The sequence below is a fragment of the Pseudorca crassidens genome, chromosome X, assembly GCF_039906515.1.
Source record: "Pseudorca crassidens isolate mPseCra1 chromosome X, mPseCra1.hap1, whole genome shotgun sequence".
Classification (NCBI taxonomy): Eukaryota; Metazoa; Chordata; class Mammalia; order Artiodactyla; family Delphinidae; genus Pseudorca; species Pseudorca crassidens.
In genome coordinates this window covers 113,262,292-113,276,102 of record NC_090317.1, presented here as the reverse complement: position 1 = coordinate 113,276,102, position 13,811 = coordinate 113,262,292, and the positions used below count along the sequence as shown (strand labels likewise).

Sequence of the window (13,811 nt, the reverse complement as noted above, 5' to 3'; positions counted from 1 at the left end):
GCCTCTGTGTCATCTAAACGCAAACTTGGTTGAGCATAAGAATCACCTGATTGCTTGTCAAAAATAAAAACTCCCAGGTTCCTCCCCTGGATATTATTATTAAGTAGGTCTGCGGTAGGGTCCAGCTGTCTATAATTTAATAAGTATCCCCGTGGTGAATATAATCTGGCCAATTTGTCGGTTCTGTATCATTTTTGTTTAAGATTCCACATATAAGTGATATTATGTGATATTTGTCTTTGTCTGTCTGGCTTACTTCACTTAGTTTGATGATCTCTAGGTCCATCCATGTTGCTGCAAGTGGCATATTTCATTATTTTTTAAAACATTTTATTTATTTTTGGCTGTGTTGGGTCTTCGTTGCTGTGCGCGGGCTTTCTCTAGTTGCAATGAGCGGGGCTACTCTTCATTGCGGTGCGCAGGCTCCTCATTGCGGTGGCTTCTCTTGTGGCGGAGCATGGGCTCTAGGCGCATGGGCTTCAGTTGTGGCTCACGGGCTCTAGAGCGCAGGCTCAGTAGTTGTGGCTCGTGGGCTCTAGAGCGCAGGCTCAGTAGTGGTGGTGCACGGGCTTAGTTGCTCCGCGGCATGTGGCATCTTCCTGGGCCAGGGATCGAATCCGTGTCCCCTGCATTGGCAGACAGATTCTTATTCACTGCGGCAACAGGGAAGTCCCTATTTCATTCTCTTTTTATGGCTGAGTAATATTCCATTGTGTATATACACCACATGTTCTTTATACATTCATCTGTCGATGGACATCTATGTCGATTCTGAGCTAATGAGATTGTTGGTATTTTCTTTCTTGCTTCCTTCCTTCCTTTCTTTTTTCTTTTTCTTTTTTTTTTTTTTGCTGCAAAAAGCTTTATTGTTTCCATTTGGTCCAAGGCTTGGGAGAGAGCTCCAGGGTGGTTAAAAGCTGCCTAGTGGCTGCAGAGCGGGGCTTCAGGCAGAAGCCCTGACGCCAGAGGGGCTCCTCAAAGGCCGCTGGGCTCCGGAGGCTCCTACTCGTGCTGGAGGGCGAGCCTTTCGACGAGGGGCTCGCCCAGCCCCACCTGGGGACCAGCCGGCCTGCGGAGGTTGGTCAGGTGGGCGCGCATCTTCTGGATGAGTTTCACCTGCTCAACTAGGAGGCGGCTCTCCGGGAAGTCACAGAGGGGGTCTGTGCGGGCAGAGCCCAGGGCGTGCAGGTCTACAAGGGCCTGGTTCAGGTCCTCCGCGAGCACGACGGCTTCCACAGCGTCCTGGGTTTCACCCCACTCATCCTGAGATGCTTCTGCACGTCCTGGAAGAGGGCGCGGCTGCCGCGCTGCTTTTGCATTTTCAAGAGGCGCTGGGCGCCCTCACGCTTCCCCTCGGGCACTTCGCGGAAAAAGTGGCCCAGGCCCTCCAGAGTCGCGTCGTGGTGGTGGATATAGGAGCCCAGAGAGAGGTAGGTGCGGGAGGCCGGCAGATGCATGTTGACTAGTAGGTTGACGGCGGCCTCCACCTCGGCGGAATCATTCTGACGAATCTGGGAGCTCGTGGTGGATCGGTAATACGGAGTTAAGCTCAAAATATGGTGTTGGCGGTCCCGGTGGCCAGGACAGCTGAGCGGCTGGTTCCGAAGGTTGCGAGTGGAACACAGGCTGGAGGTGGTCAGAGGCGGGAGCGAGGGGCGCCCCTGGGTCTGTGCCGTCTACACACCGTTGTAGCAGGAGACGGAGCCGCGGGAGTGCCCAGCACACTGCCTGTTGATATTTTCTAAGCTAAAGAAAATTTTAGATCTTTCACGGTGGTACAAAAAAGAACTTAAATATCATTTTAATGATTTCCCCTGTGTGAAGACATTAAGAAAATGTAACAGCCCTGCTTTATCAAACTCTAGGCTTTAGTTACAATTCCGTAATTCTTATTTTGTTTGGTTGTTTGTTGTTGTTGAAGTGTGTGGTTCTTTACTCAGAAGAACATGGATATTCATTTCAATTTGTAATAAGTTGTCAGCTGAACTCAAATGGTTATAGCTTCCGGAACAGAGAATAAACTGGCTACTACTGTGACCAATTATAATGACACATGCCAGTCTGTTCTCTGCTCCAAGTTTGGTGGTTTCCAGTCAGGAAGGGTGAAGCAGCCGTAGTCTTAGGTGGCCAAGCGAAGAGTGTAGCTCGGCAAGCATTTGTCGTAGGACCCCTGATGAACATGTGACTCCACAGGAATGCCCTTAAACTCCACTCTTCGAGGCAGCTTTACTAAGAGGTGCAGTGCAAAGAGCCCTGGAATCCAACTCTGAAAACCTAGGTTCTGAAATATTGTTCTCCCACCTACTTGCTCTAGAACTATGCTCAAATCATTTGACTTCTAGGAAGCTCATTTCCACATCTGTAAAGAGAGGGTAATGATATCCGTTCTACCTGTCTAGTGAGGGATATTGGAGTATTATATTAGCTAACATATTCGTTAGCATTTGCCTTGTAACAATCACAAGCCTCTGTGGTATATGACAATAAATATTTGTTTTTCATAGATCTACACGTTTTAGCTAATCTAGGCTGGGCTTCCTGGGCAACTCTGCCGATGTTGCCTGGATTCACATGGCTGGAACGTTGACCGATCCCCCCAGGGCTGGACAAGCGTGATTAACCCAGATATATCCTTCTCATGGAAATGGCAGGAGTGCAAGATCGCAAGAGAACAAAGCCCCATTGTGGAAGCACTTTTACAAGCCTGTCCTGTGTCATATCTATCATTGGTCAAAGCAAGCCACGTGGCTGAACTGAAAATTAAGGAGTGGGCTTGTATACCTGGCCTTTTGATGGAAAGATGTGTAAAGTCACACAGTAAATGGTATGGATACTGGGAAAAATGAAGAAATTGGGTTAATGCAGTCGAACACAGCTGATGCTTATAAAGTGCTATGCAAAATATATTAATGTAATGAAACTTCTGTGATCCGGAATATGTAAATTAACCATATATGAACTAACTTGTGAGTAACTTTTATGGATAGAAGAGAGTATAAGTCAGTTTATATTCCAAATATTTTCCATTTTAGTGGGTTTATAGGTAGCATTATATATAGTGCTTTCGTCAGTTATTGTGCTTCTTAATTGGTAGTGTGGGACACAAGTTTAAATGACTTGGTTGTCCGAGAGAATTTTTTCTTTTCTCCTGGATTGAGATCTTGAAGAAAGCCAGTTGTGTATGTCAGAGTTTCATTTCACACTTTAAAACTATGTTTCTCTGGCTGATTCCAGGGAAGTAGCAAGATCGATTCAAGAGGAGCATGGAATATCCTGATATGTCAGGAAGTAAGGAAGTGATCAGAAAAATGTTAGGGACATGCCACAAGTACAGAGCAGCCAGCTTGAAGGGGCTTCTGCAGGCTGAATCTTAGACAATTTGAGCACCAAAATAATTAATTACAGTACTGAATTATAAACCAATGGAAAAACAGGTATATACATGGATAAATTGGGGAGAAGGGTGGTGGGCTTTTGCTTACAAGGACAATGCCAAGGGTCAATGTGGAGGGAGTCCTAGAGTTGGAAGATTATCATTTTGCAACCATCATAATAAAGCCTCAGTCGGGCAAGAATCATCAATAGATACTAAATGTAGGGGAAGTTTTGATGGGCAGGATATTCCATGGTTGTTAAGTGTCTCCCCAGAGATGGCGCATTAGCAGCAAGGGAAGGAAAAAAATAGTAAGTATACAATGGAAAAATTGGACAACACCTAGTCCAGGTGACCAAAATTAACATCACCAGTGAAGGAGAGATGGATATCATGTAGCTCCAGAGGTGATACCCTGAAAAGGATACATGTCACCTATGTAGTATTTTGACTGAGAATGTATAATCTGAATCCAATCCTGAGGAAATATCAGCTGGACACAGAATGAGGAAAAGGAGGTGGGACAGTATTCTTTCAATGTCAGTGTCATAAAAGGCAAAGGCCGTGGAAGTGTTCGAGATTAAAGGAGTCTGAAAAGACATGACAGCTAAATGGCAACACCTGAGCCTAAACTGAACCGTATACTGCAGGGGAGGTGAAAATACCATAAAGGACATTATTAGGTCAACTGACAAAATTGAAATATGGACAGTAGATTAGGCAAAAACATTGTTCTGACCATGATGAAGTAACAGGGGCCAGATGTACCCTCCTACCTTAAACAACTAAAGAAGCAGAGAAAATGTACGAAACGATGGTTCGCAGACATTAGACGATAGGCAGCACAGGACAGAGATCCCTAAGAGAAGAGACACAAACAAGGTGAACCCTATGATTGCCCCTGTTTACTGCCTGGAGCCAGTTTGCAAACCTCAGTGCAGGGACGGGCAACGCAAACAGAACCCCCAGGTTTCCTGAGTTGCGGAGACATAGTTGAGAATTTGGAGAGGCCACGGTGGCTAGGATTCGCAGGGCGGGGGACCAGAGAGGAGAGTGCTGCCTGGAGACTGAACTCTGGAGGTCTGCAGAGGGGCTCCCTTGAATCGTCCGCTTAGTGCTGATCTGTACATGAGTTTTTTTTTTTTTTTTTTTGTACATGAGTTTTTAAGGAAACTAGCTGAGGCCAGGGAAATAATCTCCCAAAAGTATCAAGTGGAAAACTTCTTGGCGATCACACAAGTTTGGGAGTAGTTCATCTTCCCTTTTGCTAGACTGGAGAACCCTTGTACTATGTGGGCATTAAGTAGAGTATTTAGAAAGGTGTTATCTCAATAGTGGGATCGAGCTAGGCCTAGACTAAAGGCTGCTCTGGTCTGATTCAGCGTAACAGAGCTGAAAAGCAAGATTTGAAAGAATCAAATTGTTTCCAAGTAACTTAACTGCATCCCAGAGGAAAGCTCAAAATTATTTACCAAGAATTACAGAATATTACAAAAATTACTTCTAAAAAACCCAGCAGCTAACAATGAACCCAATGTCTGGCATCCATTTAGTCTGTAACTGTACTGTGGTTATGGAAGAGACTAGCTCTACTCTTAGGAAGTACACACAGAAATATTTAGGGATCAAGGGCCATGACGTATGAAATTTGCAAAGAGAGAGGGGTGGAGAATAGGTGAATCTGGGTAAAGGATATACAGGGTTCTTTGTACAATGTTTATTTTTACAGCTTGTGAATTTGAAATTATTTCCAAGTAAGTTAATTCAAAAAAGAAATATAAAAACGATGTTTCTTGTACCTCAGAAACCAGCAGAATCCTATTTGGATCATGCTATGATGGTGCTCAATCTATCCACAAGAATGTGTATAACTTTCAATTATCAACTGCTACAGAGAATTCAAAATAGCATTTAGAGGGGATCCTGCAAAGGCAGCAAATTGGGGAAAAAAGAAGAGAAATATAACAGATAGCTATTTGTTACCATGATGGGCATTTGGAAATTCTTTAAGTGTTGGCTTTTTCCCCTCATCAGCCAATTCCTATATTTTGCTGAAGTGAGGGATTTTCCAATTTGCTTTTCTCCGACCTGTCCTGACATTGCTATCTATCGCGTTCTGGATGAATGGAATCTAGAGCCTTTCTGATGTAGGTGCTGAGGCAATCTGACTTACTGCGCAAGGAAGGAACAGCTTCTAGTGTGAGGCAACCAACGACAGGGAGACCAGTTCCTGGTCTCAGTAGAACACAGCAGTTCCAGGTGGAGACAACAGTTTTCTGCAGCACTTGATGCTACAGTGTTTCCACATGTCCAGTCAAAGGTGGGGGCATGTGAACATTCTGATGGGAACTGGATTTGTCAGAACAATAGGAAATAGACTTAACCAGAGAATTCTGGTTCCTTCTCTTCCTGGATAACCCTCCTGCAATGTGGGTCTAATGTTCTGTTGAGGTCTTCACTGTTCTTATCCTGTGACCAGTTGGAATTATTTTTCTACATCGTGTGATCCTCAGCTGCAAGAAGAAAATCCCTAAGTTTATGCTGCATCAAGGTGATGAATGTCAATTCCCTGATCAGTCTGGGTTTTGTGGCATCTGTAATATCCTAGCATTGGGGCCTGAGAGAGAGGAGGAAGTGTCACAGGTTTTGAAGCCAATGGAATAGTCCCTATTTCTGCTATTTGGGAATAAATTAGACCGAAGGAAATAGGTTATTAGTGGGGTGTGTGTGTGTGTGTGTGTATATGTATGTGTGACAGTTCCTGTCTTTAATAGCCCAGGAACTTACCCCTCTAAGATGCCCAGAGAGGTGTTCATTGAACATTTTTCTGTCTCATGGTCTATTGATTTGCTTTAATATGAAACTTCTATTCCCATGTTGGGTCTTTCCTAATCAGAAACATTAAGCAAGCATAAAGTATTAAGTAATTTTCTTTTGGGAAACCATGCAATTTCGTCTCATCTGTAGCTAATGAAAATTTATGATTCAGACAATGTCGAAAAGTTCCAAAAACCATACACAAAAATCACTGACTAAGAACAAAATGGTCAGCCTGGCAGATAAAGAGGTTGTTGAACGGCATTTATAAGATTCTATGCTGCGTGAAGCCCAGGGAGATCTCAACTCTGGCTGCACATTAGAATCATTTGGGGAGCTTTAAAAAATTCTATGACCAGGAAGCCAAACACTGGATTGATTAAATTAGAATCTCTGGATGTGGCTTGGGTACTAGGAGCTTTTAAAGCTCCCCAGTTATATGTGGAACTTAAAAAATAAAACAAAAGAAATTAATGGGGCTTCCCTGGTGGCGCAGTGGTTGAGAGTCTGCCTGCCGATGCAGGGGACACGGGTTCGTGCCCCGGTCCTGGAAGATCCCACATGCCGCGGAGCGGCTGGGCCCGTGAGCCATGGCCGCTGAGCCTGAGCGTCCGGAGCCTGTGCTCCGCAGCGGGAGAGGCCACAACAGTGATGAGGCCCGTGTACAGCAAAAAACAAACAAAAAAACAAAACAAATTAATGAATATAACAAAACAGAAACAGACTCACAGATGTAGAGAACAAACTTGGTTACCAGTGGGGAGAGGGAAGGCAGGAAGGACAAGATAGGGAGAGGGAATTGAGAGACGCAAGCTACTATGTATAAAATAAGTAAGCTACAAGGATATATTATACAGCACAAGGAATATAGCCAATATTTTATAATAACTATAAGTGGAATATAACCTTTAAAAATTGTGAATCACTATGTTGTACACCTGAAACTTACATAATATTGTACATCAACTATACCTCAATTAAAAAAAGTAAGCTCCCCAGTTCATTCCCACGTGCAGCAGCGAGTACTGAGAACCACTGAGCTAGAGTGATATCTGATGTTCACCTTCACCTTGCGGCAGGTATTTCAAAGAAGAAAACCCAGGGGATGATTTTCCGCAAAAAAAAAAAAAAAAAAGGAAAATAATGTTTCTTATCGGGTGTCTTAGCCCGTTCACAGAAATGTAGGCTTTTTCTAGCGTGCACCTCAAAACTCCTCTAGTTATTACCGTGTTCCAATGCCGCTTCCACATTTTTATGTATTCTTTTATAGCAGCACCCCACTTCTTGGTACCAATTTCTGTCTTAGTCTGTTCAGGCTGCTGTAACAGAATACCATAGATTGGGTGTGAGAAATAAAATACTGCCTGCCATATCGATAAACAAAGCATGTCACAGTCACCGGGAGGTGAGCTGAGGAGCCCTGAGGGAACTCAGGAAGGAAACAAAGAATACCCGCCATCTAGCAGCCATCGGACTGCAGCCACTCCCCACGGTGAGCCCTGAGGGAACTCAGGATGTGAAAGCACAGGATACTGGCCCCAGACAGCTGAGGCGCATATCAAAGGCATGGTTTCAGTGAGCCCAGACTCTTGCATCTTCTCAAACATAGAAAAGCCCTAAATTCCTTAACTTGAGATTTCTAGCTTTCATTAATTAACAGTAATCTTTTGTTCCTACTACCTGCCCTTTGTTGCAAAACTATTATATATCCTAGCTCCCCCCTCACCTCCTCAGAGCAGTTTTTTCAGGGTTACCTGAGATGCTGCCTCCAGGCTTGAAGTCCTCAGTACGTCCCCCGAATAAAACATAACTCTCAACTTTTAGGTTGTGCATTTTTTTTTAGTTGACAGGTGGTTTATAAACGACATGAATTTATTTCTTACAGTTCTGGAGGCTGGGACGTCCAAGATCAAGGGGCTGGCAGATTTGGTGTCTGGTGAGGGCCTGCTTCTCGATTCGTAGATGGCCATCTTTTCACTATATCCTCACGTGGCAGAAGGGGCCAAGGGGCTTTGGGGGTCTCTTTTATAAATGCACTAATCATATCCCAAAGGCCCCATCTCCAAATACCATCTCAGTGGGGATTCAGTTTCAACATGAATTTTGGTGGGGCATAAACGCTCAGTCTATGGCACTGGGGATGAGAGGAGAGAAGCAAAGGAACGTGAGAATCACCTGCAAAGTTTGTTCAAACCATCCATACTCCTGACCATCCTAGATTAATTCATTCCCTCCTTTTGGAATCACTGTCAACATTCAATCTTGGAGAAAAGTGTTAAGGATGGTTATATTAGTAGGTTGCTTTTGATAGCAAGTGACAGAAAATGTAACTCAAAATGGCTTAAATAATGAAGGGATTTATAACCCTTGCAAGCAAAAAGTTTACAGACTAGTTTGGCTTTTGGAGAGCCTTGATCCAGTAGCCTAAATACATCAGCAAGGATTTTGTGTCTCTACTCTGCTTTTTGCAGAGTCGTTCAACCTAAAGATGCATCCTGTTGCAGTCTCAAGATGGCTGCAGGCAATACCTAAGGTTCCTTTTTCTTCCTTCACTTCTAGCAGGAGAAAGAGAACTTGCTGCCTTTCCAGCAGCAGTTCTAATATTCACCCTGATTGGCCTAGAGCATGCCACATGCCTACCTGTGAACAAATCATTGTATAGAGAGATGGAGTGCACTTACTGGCTTAGTTTTGCTCAAATGCTCCACCCCCGAGAAATTGATGGCTGTTGGAAGGGAAAGTTGGGGGGTGGGGATGAGGAATTGATGTTGGCAGTGCAGCCAACTGAGGCCATGGGATGGTCTCAAAGGTTAAGTGTGAATGTACTTCAGTAATAAAAAAAAAAATAATGAGACTCATTTCACCCATCCTTACCACCAGTCTTGATAGTTTATAGCAGGAGTTCTCAACCTTACAACTATCGGCATTTGGGGCTAGATTTTGTTCTTGCTATGGGGGCTGTCCCATGCATTGTAGGATGTCTAGCAACATCCCTGGCTTCTACCCCCAAGATGCCAGTAGTACCCTCCACCATCACCACTCTCCCACAGATGTGGCAACCGAAAATGTTTCCAGACATTGCCAAATGTCCTCTGAGGAACAAAATTTCTCTCTTTCCAAACCACCGTTTTATTTATTTATTTTTTATTGAAGTATAGTTGATTTACAATGTTGTGTTAATTTCTGCTGTACAGCAAAGTGACTCAGTTTTATATATATATATATATATATATATATATATATATATATATATATATACACACATACACACACACACACATTCTTTTTTATTTTCTTTTCCATTATGGACATTGAACATAGTTCCCTGTGCTATTCAGTAGGACATTCTTGTCCATCCATTCTATATGTAATAGTTTGCATCTACTAACCCCAAACTCCCAGTCCATCCCTCCCCCACCCCCTTGGCAACTACAGGTCTGTTCTCTATGTCTGTGAGTCTGTTTCTGCCTTGTAGATAGGTTCATTTATGTCATATTTTAGATTCCCCATATAAGTGATATCATACGGTATGTGTCTTTCTCTGTCTGACTTACTTCATTTAGTATGATAATCTCTAGACCCATCCATGTTGCTGCAAATGGCAATATTTCATTCTCTTTTATGTCCGAGTAGTATTCCATTGTATATATGTACCACATCTTCTTTATCCATTCATCTGTCGCTGGACATTTAGGTTGTTTCCATGTCTTGGCTATTGTGAATAGTGCTGCTATGAACATAGGGGTGCCTGTATCTTTTAAACCACTGTTTTATGGTTGAACCTCCTAGATAAAAATCTCTATCGCAGAAGCAGAGATCAGTTTTCCTCCGTTTCTCCAAGGTTTAGGAAAATAATTTAAACTATAGCATGAAGAAATAAGTTAGATGTAAAGCAGAATCCCACCATTACACATGTGCATTAGGTATTAAATTTATTCCTGTATTACTATGTTATTCTTTACTGGAATTCTTTTTAAAAATGTTCTCACGTGTTTGAAGTGAAGCCTATCTGAGATGAAAAGTGTTACTAGATCACTTTTCAGGATTCCTCCTAAGCATCAGTTTGTAAGATTTCTCAGCCTCTTTCAGAGGAGAAGCATTGCACTGAATATTTGTAAATATAAATATTTGTAAATATTATAAACGTGGATGCTTCATTTTGGGTCACACTTCGAGTAGCAAAAAACTATAATTTGGCAGAATTCATTTGGGGACCTTTGGGCTCTGTTGGGCTCAACTTAGCTCCATGTGTCTTCTCATTCTGGAACCCAAGCTGAAGAGCAGATACTATCTGGAGCTGTTCTCATGGTGGAAGGCAGAAGGTCAAAAAGGGGAACAAAGCCATATCGAGAACAGCATGAGAGCTTGTATTAGGATGTGGTATAAGTCATAACTGTCCATGTTCCATTGGCTAAGGCAAGTTACATGACCAAGCCCCAAGTCTGTGGTGTGGGGGCATTCCTACGTGTTAGACAACACAGGGTGATAAGTGTTGCAGAGCATACACAAGTGGCTCAAAGGAGATAGTTCTACCTGGGAGAGTCAAGGAAGACCTCAGAGAGAATATGATGGTTAAGCCAGATTTTGAAGGATAAGTAGAAGTTCTCAACAAACCAGGAATGGGGACCAAGGTGGGAGAGAGGGCATTCAAGACAAGGGAAGAGTGTAAAGCAGAGAGGTACCTATTCTCCAAAGAAGATCTCTATAGTCACATGGAAGGATGCTCAGCATCTTTAATCATCGGGGAAACGCAAATCAAAACCACAGTGTGATAGCACTTCACCCCCACTAGGATGTCTCTCATCAAAAAAACGGATAGTAATTAAGAGCTGGTGAGATCGTGGAGAAACTGGAACCTTCATACACTGTTCTTGGGAATGTAAGATTATATAGCTACTTTGGAAAACAGCCTGCTAGTTCCTCAAAAGGTTAAACATGGAGTTAGCGTATGATCCAGCACTTCCACTCCAAGATACAGGCATACCTTATTTTATTGTGCTTTGCTTTATTGCGCTTCACAGGTACTATGTTTTTTACAAATTAAAGTTTGTGGCAACCCTGTGTTGTCAGATGACGGTTAGCATTTTTTAGCAATGAAGTATTTTTCAATTAAGGTATGTACATTTTTTTAGACATAATGCTATTGTGCATTTAATAGACTACAGTATAGTGTAGACATAACTTTTATATGCACTGGGAAACCAGAAAATTCATGTGACTCGCTTTACTGTGGTATTCAATTTATTGTGGTGGTCTGGAACCCAACGTGCAATATCTCCAAGGTATGCCTGTGTATACCCAAGACAACTGAAGACGTGTTTTCACACAAATATTTGTACATGAATGATTCATAGCTGCATTATTCATAATAGCCAAAAAATAGAAAGAAGCCAAATGTCCATCAACTGATGAATGAATAAATACAACGTGGTATATCCATACAATGGAGTATTATTTGTCAATAACAAGAAATAAAGTACTAATACATGCTATATCATTATGCAAATGAAAGATGCCAGACACAAAAGGCTAAATACATGATTCCATTTATGTGAAATGTACAGAACAGGCAAATCCATAGAGAAAAAATGTATATTGATGATTGCCTAGGGCTGAGAGGGGATTGGAGAGAAATGGGGAGTGACAGCCAGTGGGTAAGGGGTTTCTCTTGGGGCTGACGAAAATGTTCTAAAATCAATGTGGCAATGGTTACACAACTTTGTAGATATACCAAAGACCATTGGATTATACACTTTTGTGGGTGAATTGTATGGTACGTGAATTATATCTCAGTAAAACTGTTAGCAAAAAATCTTCCACATGGTAAGGCACAGAGGCACAGGACCATAGTGTAGTCCAAGAACCTAAGCAGATGGGCATAACTATTACAGAATGGGAATGGATACATCTAGGAAGGCAGGTAAGGATCAGATCATAGAGGATCTGAGGGCAGCTTGGAGCAAGAAGAACATTTTAGGCATATTAATTCATATGTGGAGACTGGGTTTGAAGGAAAAGGATGCAAAGAGGATGGGTAGTTAAGACTACTGCAGCAGATCCAACATTAGTTCACCAGGGCTGAGTCAGAATGATGGTGGCAGGGATGTAGAAAGGGAAGAGAGAATCCAAGAGATTTTTAAAAATATTTATTTATTTATGTATTTATTTAGGCAGGCTGTGCCAGGTCTTAGTCGCGGCACGTGGACTCTTAGTTGCAGCAGGCATGCGGGATCTAGTTCCCCGACTAGGGATCAAACCCGGGCCCCCTGCATTGGGAGCTTGGAGTCTTACTCACTGGACCACCAGGGAAGTCCCTCCAAAAGATTTTTATGAGGCCAAAATAATAGGATTTTGTGGGCAGGGAAGAAGGAAGGGAAGGATCTTTCTTACACATTCTTTTGTCCCCAGCAACTTAAAATGTCTGACACAAAACAGTGCCCAATAATGTTTAGTGAATTAATGAAAGAATGAAGTGGATGGTTACAATTTCAGAGTTTCTGTTACCCGATAGAGAACTTTGGGACACAGCAAGGTATTTTGGGGGGTGAGCTCAGGACTGTAACATTTAGAGAAAGGATACTTTTCGTATGAGGGGAATGGCTATTTCAGGGAGAGAAAGAAAATAATGGTAAATCCAAAGGTACACTTCATCTCTCTCAGTTTTGCCTACGGCCAGCCGTAGGCTGTGTGCCTGTGGGATTTTTTTTTAATGAAGAATTATAAAAAGCCAGTAAACTCCACCTAACTTTGGTGCCTTCAGGCTTTTGTACCCATTAGCCAAGTAGACAGAGTCTACTCCCACATGTAAGACAGAACACAGCATGCTTTACAATATGTATTGACCAGATAAATATTTTAATGAGGCTCAGTAACTAAGATACAACCACCAGAAACCGCTTAGATAATTTTATTCATTTCCTCCTGGTCAGCTATGGCCCCCCTACTCCACTATGATACCTCCTTAGATGCTCACACTGGAAGATCTAGCTTTCATATACTATAGCTTTGAGTTAAAAGTTGTGACCTAATTTCCAAGCAGAGCAGAAGAATCCTCTCTGGAGATGGATTACGTACAAGGAGATGAGGCGTTTATGTTTGTAATAACAGCATGCCTCCACAGAAGACTGTGCTCTATCTAATGATCGATGAACAACTTTTATTTGTGCATTTGCAGGGGTAGGGTGGGGAGGATTGCACATTTGCCTTATTCTGAGCCATCGTCAACCTATTGGCTATGACAAGGTGACTTCCTATGGACTTCCTTTCCCTGCTTCAGTAAGAGAAGCTTATGGATGAGTAATGGAAAATTCTGCATTTGCCTAGTATTTGAAGTATTGACAAGGTAGTCCTGGGTCTAAGCTTGTGGGTAGTACTTGGGTTTACTTATGACAAAAGGAAAGAATGCAAGGAGTATCTGGGGGTCTCCCTAGGGACCAGTTGCTAATTAAAGTGATCGAAACCAAGCACGACAGTCAGGGACATTGTAGAAGAGGTGACTTTTGACCAGGTAAGCCTTCTGAAGAAAGATTTCTTCTTTCTTTTTCTATCAAATGGTCTTTAAAGTACCACCGGCAAACTTGGAATGTGAACCAGGGTGTGGATTTGAGTAGTAGTGAAAAAT

The 13,811-nt window shown here is 42.5% G+C and overlaps 1 pseudogene; it reads right to left on the bottom strand.

Moving 5' to 3' along the window:
* Positions 1-842: 842 nt before the first annotated feature.
* LOC137216725 (ferritin light chain pseudogene) overlaps positions 843-13,811 on the bottom strand; it is a 30,830-nt pseudogene continuing 17,861 nt past the window's right edge.